The following is an 11,945-nucleotide window of genomic DNA, read 5'->3' as shown; positions in this document are numbered from 1 at the left end:
TGCATCTTTCTCAAGCACCACATTTCAAATGAGTTAATTCTTTCCATCATTTCATGCGTAAGAGTCCATGCCTCACATCCGTATGTTAGTACACTCCAGATCATTGTCCTTAGGATTTTTATTTTCAGTTTTATGTTAAGGCCTCTGTTTGTTAATATATGATAGATCTGATAAAAGGCAGCTTTTGCTTTATTAATTCTGCTTTTAATTTCCATTTTACATCTATTATCACTTGTTATCCAGCTTCCCAGGTATTCAAACTTTTTAACCCTTTCAAGTTCCTTATTTCCCAGAATGATCTGGAGTTCCTCCATATCTTCCTTCTTTGAAACCTTCATTACTTTTGTCTTCTTTTCATTTATTTTCATATGGAATTTCTCCAATCCAGTTTTGAACAGTCGATTCAGAATTTTCTGTAATCCCTCTTTACTTTCACTCAGCAGGACTATGTCGTCAGCGTATCTTATGTTGTTTATTAAGCATCCATTGATTTTCACTCCTTCGTTAAAATCCTCAAGTGCTTCTCGCATCATCCACTCACTGTAAATATTAAATAACAGTGGTGAAAGTCCGCATCCCTGTCTCACTCCTTTTTCCACCCTTATCCAGTTGGATTCTTTCTCATCAATTTTTATTATTGCTTTCTGATTTTTGTATAAAAAGAGAATAATTTTAATTATCCCTTTATCTATTCCAATTTTTTGAAGTATTTCAAATAAAATTGTGTGGTTAACATTGTCAAACGCCTTTTCATAGTCCACAAAGCACAGATAAAGATCTCTGTTTTTTTCAATCATTTTTTCTCCAATAAGCCTAATTAATGTAATGGCCTCTCTAGTTCCTTTGTTCTTTCTAAAACCAAATTGTGTATCATTTAGTTCTGCTTCAATTTTCGGTTCTATTCTTCTATAGATAGTATTAGTTAAAACTTTTGACATATGGCTTATTAAACTTATTATTCTATGTTTGTCGCATTCCAGTGTTCCTGCTATCTTGGGTATAGGTATAAATATTAAATTAGTAAAGTCTGTGGGTAGTTGTTGTTCTGCAAGAATTTTATTAAGAACATGACTTATAATCCTTCTTCCCTCAAAACCCATTGACTTAAGCAATTCTCCATGCAAGCCATCAATTCCAGGTGCCTTCCTATTCTTCAATTTTTTCAAGGCTGCCTCAACTTCATCCTCCAGAAATTTAGGGGTTTCATCATCGTCATATTCCTCTTCCAGTTTATATTCCATGTTATCCTCTGTTTTATAAAGTTTTGTTAAATATTCGTTCCATCTTACTAATTGCCTTTCCTTCTGCATTAAAATTTCTCCATTCTCATCCTTTATTGCCCCAATTTTCACTCTTCTTTTCTTTCCTGAGATTAAATTAATGTTTTGATAGACCTTTCTCAGATCTTTAGACGATTCATGTTCTTCTAATTCATGACAGATTCTGTCTAGCCAATCTTCCTTAGCTTTTCTTGCCATACTTTTCACTTGTTTATCGATTGTTCTATATTTTTCTTTAGCATCTAATGTATTTGCGCTTTTCCATCTTCTCCTTTCATCCATTTTCTTCAACACCTCTTTAGTAATCCAAGGTCTTCTTGCTTTTGTTCTTTTCTCTCCCAAAACCTGGTAAGCACTTTCTTTAATTTCTCCTTTCATATTCTCCCAAAGATCTTCCACATTTCCTTCCAAATTTAAATTTTGAAGTCTATTATTAGTCATACTCTCATATTTTTCCCTAATGTTGTTAATCTTCAAATCATCAATTCTCAGTCTTTTATCATTTCTATTTCTTTTTATGTGCTTCAATTTAACTCGGATCACAGCGAGCGAGAGGTTGTGGTCGCTGCCACAATCCGCCCCTGGATATGTTTTTATATTTGTAATTGTGTTCCTGTATCTATGATTAATCAAAATAAAATCTATTTGATTTCTAACTTCGATTCCCTTTGATCCTGGGGCTTTCCACGTATAAAGTCTTCTATCGTAATGTTTGAACCATGTGTTCATCACAGTCAAGGCCTTTTCCCTACAGAAATCAATCAATCTTTCACCTCTATCATTACGTTCTCCAAGTCGCCAGGGGTCAAAAACATTTCCTTCTCTTCCTCTTCCAACTTTTTCATTCATATCCCCCATTATTAGGAGAATATCTCTATTATCTTTTCCTTGAAGACATTGGTTTATTTGCTGATATACTTCCTCTACTTCTTCGTCTGTGTGATTTGTAGTAGGTAGGTATGTTTGGATAATCAACATATCTCTTGGTTTCATCTTGATCCTCAAGGCGATGACTCTATCTGATATTTGCCAATATCCATCGATTTTACATGATGTTTTCCTATCAAGGATAAATTCAACTCCTTGTTCATGTTCCTTTCCTCCCGAATATATGAATCTGAATCCTTCTTCTGTTTTTATATCGCCTCTTCCTGTCCATCTAACCTCGGAAATACCAAGAATCGATATTCCCAGAATCTTTATTTCTCTGATGACATTGGCCAATTTTCCAGTTTGATAAAGTGACCTCACATTCCTGCATCCCACTCTTAGACTTTTTTAAGAGCTGCTTTTCTGGTTGTCTTTCCTATATCGGCACCAGGACTTCCAGAAGGCTTTAATCCAGGCACGTCATTTGAAGCACTCGTTTCCAAAAAATCCAGACCATGTCTGCAGCATCTCTCCCTGGTAGCATACTGCACAAGGACAGACCCAGGAGTCCAATCTGTACTTGTGCATATCTCATTTAGGGGAGATCGGGGCAACTTCGGCATGCGGGGCAAGTTTGTCAAGCGCTTTTTTTAAAAAACAAATTAAAAGGAGACTTTGGTTATAGGTTAGGCAGTTGAGTTTTATTGGTGGCTTGTTGAGTGTAGTGTTTTTATTGTTCTCCAACAAGCGTAGTTGAATTATCAAGCAAATTTTCATTTTCGTTCAATTCCATATAATATTTTTTTTCCATTTATATTGAATTGGCAGGTTTTGTTATAATTCCATGATAACGAAAGTTACTTTTCCTGTTAGAAGGATGTAACTTCAACTTATTCACGTGGCCAGATCGTGGCTTGGCATTCTGTTCTCAGGGTTGTACTTAATGTTTCGAAATCATGACTAGCGGGGTAAGATCGGCAACATAAAGCCACATTAGAAGCAAAGGATAAAAATCAAACAGATGATAAATGAAAACATGTTTGCATTTGTTATTCATGTATATATGTCTTTGAACTTGCATTTCGTTGTAATAATATTAAATGGGTGTTGGATTTGTATTTCTTTGTTTTAATAGTGAATTCCAACTTATACATTGTTAATAACATAATTTTATATACGTGCCTATCTTGCCCCATTACTGTTGCCCCTATACCAGGGGCAACTTTAATAAAAATAATTAAAATAATTACAACTTTACAAAAAGAGAGAAGTTGCCGATCTTGCCCCTATACCCGGGGCAACTTCGTCAATTTCTCTCTTCTTGTAAAGTTGTAATTATTTTAATTATTTTTATTTCCAAACTGATTTTAACCAGTTCTATAGTAAGGTAACATTCCAATAGACAATATGCAAAGCTTTTTTTTCAGTTTACAGCAGTATTTATTACACAAAATTTAAGTAAAGCTTAACATGCCGATCTTGCCCCGATCTCCCCTATACTTCGTTCAATGTTCATCAAGTCTTGGAAAAAAAGAAAAAGAACATGGTGGTTTTCCGTTGCCTTCCATGTTCGAATAAATAAAACATATAGCAGGAAATTGCCATAAAAATGCTGACACCCTAAGTTGTATCCCTATCCAACAAACCATAGAGGCCGAGGAACTTGAACCTATTTATTCTAACGCCCAAATTCTAAAAATTTAGAGACGAGATATAACATGGAACTCTATAATCCAGGAGCTCAAAAATGGAATTACTTTAGATCCCGAGCTCGAGAAACAATTTTTCTTAGATGAGGAAGGAGCCATCTATCATTTGCAACCTGCCAACCAGGCAGAACTCCTAGAACAATTAGTCATACCATCCATTTTGATTCCATATATATTACGTACTTATCATGATGCTCCTGTTTCAGGTCATTTAGCAGTACAAAAGATGCAACGAAAAGTTCAATCTATTTATTTCGCAGACTATGAACGAAGGCATAAAAAAGTTTTGTCAAGATTGTCAATGATGTGCTTTACAAAAGCAGAAAGATAAACGAAAGGAAGCAGAACTACAATTATTTTTCTCTCCTGACAAATCTATTGGAACAAAAGGCTGTGGACATTATAGGTCTCTTACCTATCACAACCAACGGAAATAAATATATATTAGTCTTTGTCAACCATTTTAGCTGCTATGCCAGAGTTATACCTCTACCCAACATTCATAGTAAAACTATCGCTAAAGCCTTCATCACCAACGTTATCTTAAAACATTCAACTCCTATTCAATTTCTGACAGATTGAGCTCTAAATCGGAACTCCAAAATGTTTAAGGAAGTATCGAATTACTTCATATTAAGATACTCCTTACAGCTGCATATCATCCTGCTTGCAACGGGTTAGTCTAGACTTTTACCAAGACTCCCATTGCTATTATATCACAGTGTAGCCAGAGATCAATGAGATTGGGATGAATGGATCCCTTATGCATTATTTGCATATAATACCACTATTCGTGCTTCTACAAACGATAGCCCATTTTTTTTTGTTGTATGGAAAAGACCCAACTTACCCATTTAACCTTGTTACCTGTCCTACTTGGACTAGATATGATGTCGAGGATAACTTCGCATCGGCGCTACGTCTTCAAATGGCTATTGCACATCAAATAGCGCAAGAACACGCGGAATGAGCATCTAGAGAATGCGAAAGGCAACATCGCCATACTCATAAATTACCTACTTATTATGTGTGTGACACAGTTTTCTTTAATTAATGAGGTAATTATATCCCAGAGTCTAAAGAAACTAGCACCAAGATGGTCAGGTCCTTTCTGAATTATAACTGAATTGATTCCTGTCACGTTTATAATCGAAAATATCCAAACTAAAAACAGACTTCCAAGTTCATTCTAATCGTTTAGAACATTGCATCGTTTGACAGAAATTTGAAGGCTCAGACACTTTGGATATACCTCCTACTTCAACGTCAATGAAGCCCAAAGTACTACGACAGAGCACTGCAATTAACATAGATCCATGAGACAAATACATTTTAACCGAGATTCCACGACAATCTGAAATAGAATCTGAATTAAAGGACGAATCTGATCTGGAAGATGACAAACCCTTCTCTGAGAAAAGACAAAGAGGACCAACTCCCTCACGTTCTTACGCACTGAGGAGTCAAGGACTGGTGGAGGAACAACCTTGGATTTTTCCACCTCCTCAACAAAGTAAAATTCCCAAATTCATCTCTTCTTTGTAGAGCTTGTCTTCCAATGGAGGGAAGACATAAAATCTAGGTAACAAGAAAAAACGAAAAAGGGGGCCTATTCTAGAAAGAGGAAAGGCTCGTGACTGCAATCTCTATAATCACCTAAAATAGAGAGTAACCTTATCATTTTGATTTATACTACTTATTTTATTGTGCATCTAATATATCCTCTTTCCATTATCTAGAGTTTTCATCTGGCAAAATACAGACCTATCATGCATATATTCCTTCGTCTTCAAATTTTCTTCCTCACCTCTATGATCTATGCTTCTTATGTGGAACCAACCAAAAAAACTTATAATCTTCATAAAGGCGTTATCTTTGTACACCAGGAAAATTTCTTTATGACTACAAATTACTGGGTCCTCATCTCGAATATTTTCTTAAATTCGTATGACGAACAATTACATCTTCTGAAATGACATATCCAACTTTTAATGAATTACTCTAGTGCAACGGCAAATACAAAATCAAGATCAAGATTTGCTGACAACGACCGCACCTCGATGGACTTTGTAAGCAAATGAACTTATCTTTTTAAAAACTATTTATGTGAATATGGGTCCAAATATACTGAATTAAATACCTTAGTAACCCTTAATAACTTTTCTTAAGAAAGATGAGGCTTAACAAACGCTTGGGGCAAAATCTTAAAATATTTATTTCGGACTGCCACCTCTGAAGACATCGAGATTCTTAATGAAAAAATGTCACAATTATCTGAGTCTAATGAAGAATTTATCCATCTCCTTCAATCACAAGCTACCTCATTTAATGACACCCCACGAATCACAAAAACAAACTAGCAACAAATCTATTCCTTAATAATGAATAAGCAAACTCTTATAGAAGAAGCATGAAAGCAACAACAATTTTACTTAATTTTCGAATCAGCAGAACGATTAACAAAGTTCTTGATTAGAGAGTTTCGAACCCTAATACTCGAAATTCGTAATGCTATCGAGACCTTAGAAGAGGGCAGGCTCAGCTTTTTTTTTTCTAAAGCAGGTATTGTTAAATACACTCAAGGAAATACAACTTCGTCTACCAGAGGAGTATTCCTTCTGGGAACCACCACGTATAGAAACTATGTTAAAGTATTATCAATAGACACCCATTACCACCATAGCGTTACCGAAATCGCTTCTTCGCTAAAATACCTCTCATTACGCCCACTGGATATTTTGACATCTATGAGATTATATGACTACCAGTATATTATCCAACTATAAAATCATTCGTCTATTATAACAATTCATATCTGATTATCGCCTTATCCAGGAATCGTCAGTCATCAATGTTTCTCTCTTATTACGATTTAACAAGATGTCATACAACACGTATTCGTATATGCTCCCCCTATGTTCCTATATGGCGATCACCAAAACAGAGCTGTAAATATTCGTTATACCTCGGAAATGAAAAATCTATCGCTGAGCTGTGCCCTTGACGACCAATAATATCCTACTCACCTATTTTCCGCCGAATTGATAATCAAGGAACATGGAGCTATTCTGTACCCACTCCAATGACTCTAACTATTAACCCCTTGTCCTTCTAATGTCCTTCTAATAAGAAAGAAGAAACTCCAGGCACTATAACCAAGATAAATAACACAGGTATCTTGGTCTTACCTGAGATGTGCGTGGGATTAATGAAATGAAACATGACCTAAAACAACTTCTCTCAGCTCAACACGAGCATATTCACCCTCCAACTATCTCATCCTCATCCACAATGATCATCTTAGCATCCATTGTCTCCATCATAGGGATAGGGAGTCTCCTCGTAACCATATATCAATGTTGCTGGAACACCCGGCCACGACCATGCCGTCCCCACCCAACACTAGAGATGGTCGAACATACCCCAAATTCGACCTCGCAAAACTCCACAGATCCTCTTCCTTCGGGAGACCGAAGAACTCACATCCTTATGTAATACAAGACCTCACAATTTTAGTCCATATTTTAATATACTGACACCATATAGGAAACACCCTTTTTGACTCAAATAATCATTACTATAATTTCACATATCTCCTTTATATCATTCTATCTATTAATTGAACATTTATATTTACTCTTATACGTTTGCATGATTGTGGTATAGTTTTGACAGCATAGCCACAACAGAAAGAAAGAGTAAAGAAACATTTTGCTGTAAACATTACGGAAATTAGAGAAAACCTTGTACGCGAATGTAAGTTATCTTTCTTTATTTTTAGTTGTATTAGTATATTCATTTTATGTTATCTTCGAGAGAGCTGTATCCAAATATAGGTATAGGACAAAAAAATAGAAACACCCCTTTCAAAATGTGTTGTACTTTGACCTTCCAATACAGCCCTGCCACGAGTTGCAACAGTCTGCCATCCAGCGGTGGTGAAAGGGAAGGTATCAGTCGAGCATTTGGCATTGTGACAGTTGCATGAAAAATTCTATTCCCAGCAAAGTGCCATTATGTCTGACCTGTCCAATGTACAAAGAGGCATAATTATTGAAGCTTGCCTTGCTGGAGCATCCGTGTCTAGAACAACCAACCTTATGGGTGTTTCAAGGGTTATGTCCACTATGTCAAGGGTTATGACAGCCTACACAAAACTGGGAAAGGTGTTATCTGTGTAACAGAACAGTGGGCAAAAGTCGAAGTTGACCAACCGGAATAGATGAGCGTTGAAAAGAATAGTCTCCGGAAAACACCCATCTCCAGAACCCTGTATCCACCAAAACTATTCTACTAGAGCTGCATGCTGCGAGCATTCATGGCCAAGTAGCCATCCCAAAGCCATTAGTGTCGCTGCAGAATGCTATGAAGCAACAACAGTGGTACCGAGACCACCAAAACAAAACACAACAGCAATGGGAACAGGTCATCTGGTCTGACGAATCATTATTTACAAGTAGTATATATTGGATACGTTGGGATATAAAATTAATTTTATATCCCAACGTATAGTATTAATTAGTATATAAATTTAATATAAAGTAATGATGTAAAAATGTGAACGTAAGAAAAAAATTTAACATAAAGTAATGATGCAAACTGAATTATATCGAAATAAAGACAGATACACTATGATCATATTTAATTTGTATGAGAATTTAATATAAAGTAATAATACAAATCGAATTAAAACGATAACACAACTTCAAAATTTTTTGAAAATTTTGCCCTCTGCTGTTCAGTCCGTACCGTGAACTAAATCAGGTCGACCCCGCGTTATGCTCTTTCTAATGGATAGGAATGCGGCTGCACCAATAATGTGAGTTTTTTTTTTATCTGAAGATAATATACGATTGGAATTTAAAAAACGATTGGCAGTTAGTTTTTAAAGATAATACGATTGATATCGCAAATATAGACAAGCAAACTGCGGTAATATATTTCTTAACAGATTTATTGGGCCGCATTCTTTAATCTATTTTGTTAATTTTTACTGACACCTTGATCAAACTTACATTTTTTAAAATCTATTTTAACGACACCTTGAATGGATACCCAAAGTGATCCCCTCGAATTAAGTTGCTACCCGCATTCTTTCATCTAGCCAATAATTTTTTGTTCACAGACTTACTTCTTTTTTACAGACACCATCATCAAAAACAAACTTGTTTTTTAAAAAGAGAATGTAAGCTTTTTTTCTTTATCAACGATGTTAGAAATATCGCGATATAGTTCTGGTTTTAGATAATACAATTAATTACTAAATTTAAAACTAATTAACTATTTTAACTATTTTTTATTTTTTTTAAATCGATATGTTACAGATTTTATTTTATTTTCTTCTTCTTCATACAATTTATTTAATTTTTCCATTATATCATTGACAATGTTACTAATATACTGAAGTATATATGTTACTGCGAAAGCTCGAAATCCGTTAATGTGTACATTACCTAGCTAATCTGCAGATTAACTAGGGTGATCCGTTAAAGCTGCGAAAATTGTCCAATTTCTCAAATTACCTAGGTAATTTGCAGAGTATCTAGGTAATCTGCACATTAACGGCTTCCGTATCGTTAAAGTTCAAACGTTTGTTTCTTTCACTTCCTTTCCCCACTCCTTCTTTTTACGTAGATAAATTTAAATCCTAGAATGCAAGCAAGCACCGAATTAGTGAGTAAAATCAAGATAAGATTCTTCGCAAACCCCTTTAGCGAAGATTTAAAATATAATACGTAGTGTTTTAATAACAAACCAAAGTATGATTCCATAATTGAAGATGTAAAGCAAATAAAAGTTTCCAAGAAGAAAGAATCATCTCGAGATTATCAAATAATTCAAAGGTGTGATGTGTTGACTGTACGAGGCTGTGAAAAACTCATTGAGCCGTTGTCAGATGCGCGAGAAAGGTTTGAAAAAGTTTGTCCATGCCGGAGAATTGTTTGACATTCGATAAAAACTGAAGAAGACCTTGAAAAATTAGAAGATTCACAAGAGACTGTGATTATGAGATCACAGTCAAATCTTACTCAAGAGGACATTCCGTTATCCCCCGCTTCTACAGAATCACCTATAGAAATACAAGAATTTACCGATAGTAATCTTAAACTGCCTTCTATACCGTTGATTGATGATGCAGTCACGAAGAATATTCAGTTACCCTGCACCTCCAAGGAATCGCCTCTGCAAGTTGAAGAAGTCATCACTGAGTTACTCTCAACTTCAGCAGAATCGCCATCACAGTTTCGTACGGAGCCTGTAAAGAGCACTATACAAGACATAGTCTGTATTGTTTGCTCAAAAGCAGCATCAAGTGCTCACAAGTGTAAATCGTGTAATATGTTTGTTCACGCAGTTTGTGGTGAAGTAGATCCTAAAGAGGAAGGGTATGGTAAGAATGTATTGTGCATCATCTGTAAAAAGAATATGGATCAGAAAATACAGCGTGATGAAGCCAAGAAATGTTTAGAAAAGCAAGCAAAGAAAATGTTAGCAGTTTCTAATGCAAAGCACCCAAACGTCGATGAAGGTTTCGCTGTGAGAATTAAAGTACCCGAAGAAGACAGAGCAAAAACTGATGCACGTTCAATTTTAGCTGTGGTTCTTAGTAAAACAGAGGATGGCTTTTATAAACTTGATACTAAAACAGGTATTTTAAAACAATTGTATGCAAAATCTGAATTCAGTGTTTGCAAAGAGAGATTTTTAACGAAAGAAGATGGATGTCCCTGCTGTAGAAATATCTTTACGTCAAACAGCAATAAAACAATCCCTTGGTACTGGGCAGGGTTTCAGAAAATGTGACTGCAAATCTAAATGTACCACAAATAGGCGTGCTTGTCGCAAAAACCAATTGCTACGTAATTCAAAGTGTCACCAATCTTTAGATTGCACTAATAAGTAAGTACAATTTTATCATATGTTTTGCAAATTCATTTCCCTAATTGTAGTAATATTTTAAACCGTTTGATTTTTGTATTAAAGTTTTTTTAATTGATTGATGATTGATTCAATCAACTAATTTGTTGATTGTATTAACTTGATTCTTCAGATATTTAAAATTAAATAAATAACATTATGTGAATTTATGCGTATAGAAACGTTGCTGTTGTTCCAGCAAAAATCTTACTTTCACTTTACCGAGTGCCTAGTAGGTAATTTGCAGATTACCTAGATAATCTGAACATTACTTAGGTAATTTGAGAAATAGAATAATTTTTGCAGCTTTAACAGATCACCCTAGTTAATCTGCAGATTAGCTAGGTAATGCGCACATTAACGGATTTCGAGCTTTAGCAGTAACATATAGACTAGCAAACTGTCAAAATTTTCAGCGATATATTTATTATCTAGTTTTTGATATTTAAAAATATAACACCTGAAAAGATGGTATTTGTAATAGTGAATAAAATCTTCATTCAGTATTTGATAACAAGAAACCAAATCTCAGTGGAGAAAATCTTGTAATTTCCACAGAGTATCGCTTTTTAATCGCTGATATTTTAAAACTATTCTCACATTTAATTTATTAATTTAATACTTAATATAATTATCAGAGAGAAGTTGAAATTTTTCTATTTTATCCAAATTAAGATATTTCGATGAACTTATCCATGCATTCTTCATTTAATATTTGGTGTTCTGAAATTACATCTCATTTCCCGTGTGTTTAATATGTTTTTTGATAAATGTAGTAGTAAATCTATAATTTTTCCATATTAATTTCCAGTGATAATTATCTGCGAATTCAGAAATGAAGTCCCTGCTTAAATCGGCTTTTCGCCTCACAATTTCTCATTTAATATAGTTTTTAAAACGTCTAACATCATTTTCATCCATCGGTAAACTCGAGAATTGTCCCCACTCAAGCGGTGTAGTGTGTTTGAATTCTATAAAAGAAAACTCTGTATTGGGATATAGTTTTATTTCTATATATACATAAATATATATATACATAAACAGGGTTATTGGTTACAACATTTTTAAACATTACAATTACAGTTAGAACAACCACATTTATAAAAATTTTTATTACATAACACCATCGTTATCCAGTTAGTCAATACAAAAAATTAACAATAGTGTT

This window comes from Centruroides sculpturatus, unplaced genomic scaffold, assembly GCF_000671375.1.
Source record: "Centruroides sculpturatus isolate CEXI.00-Female unplaced genomic scaffold, Cexi_2.0 scaffold539, whole genome shotgun sequence".
NCBI classification, from domain to species: Eukaryota; Metazoa; Arthropoda; class Arachnida; order Scorpiones; family Buthidae; genus Centruroides; species Centruroides sculpturatus.
This window is presented reverse-complemented; position numbering follows the sequence as displayed.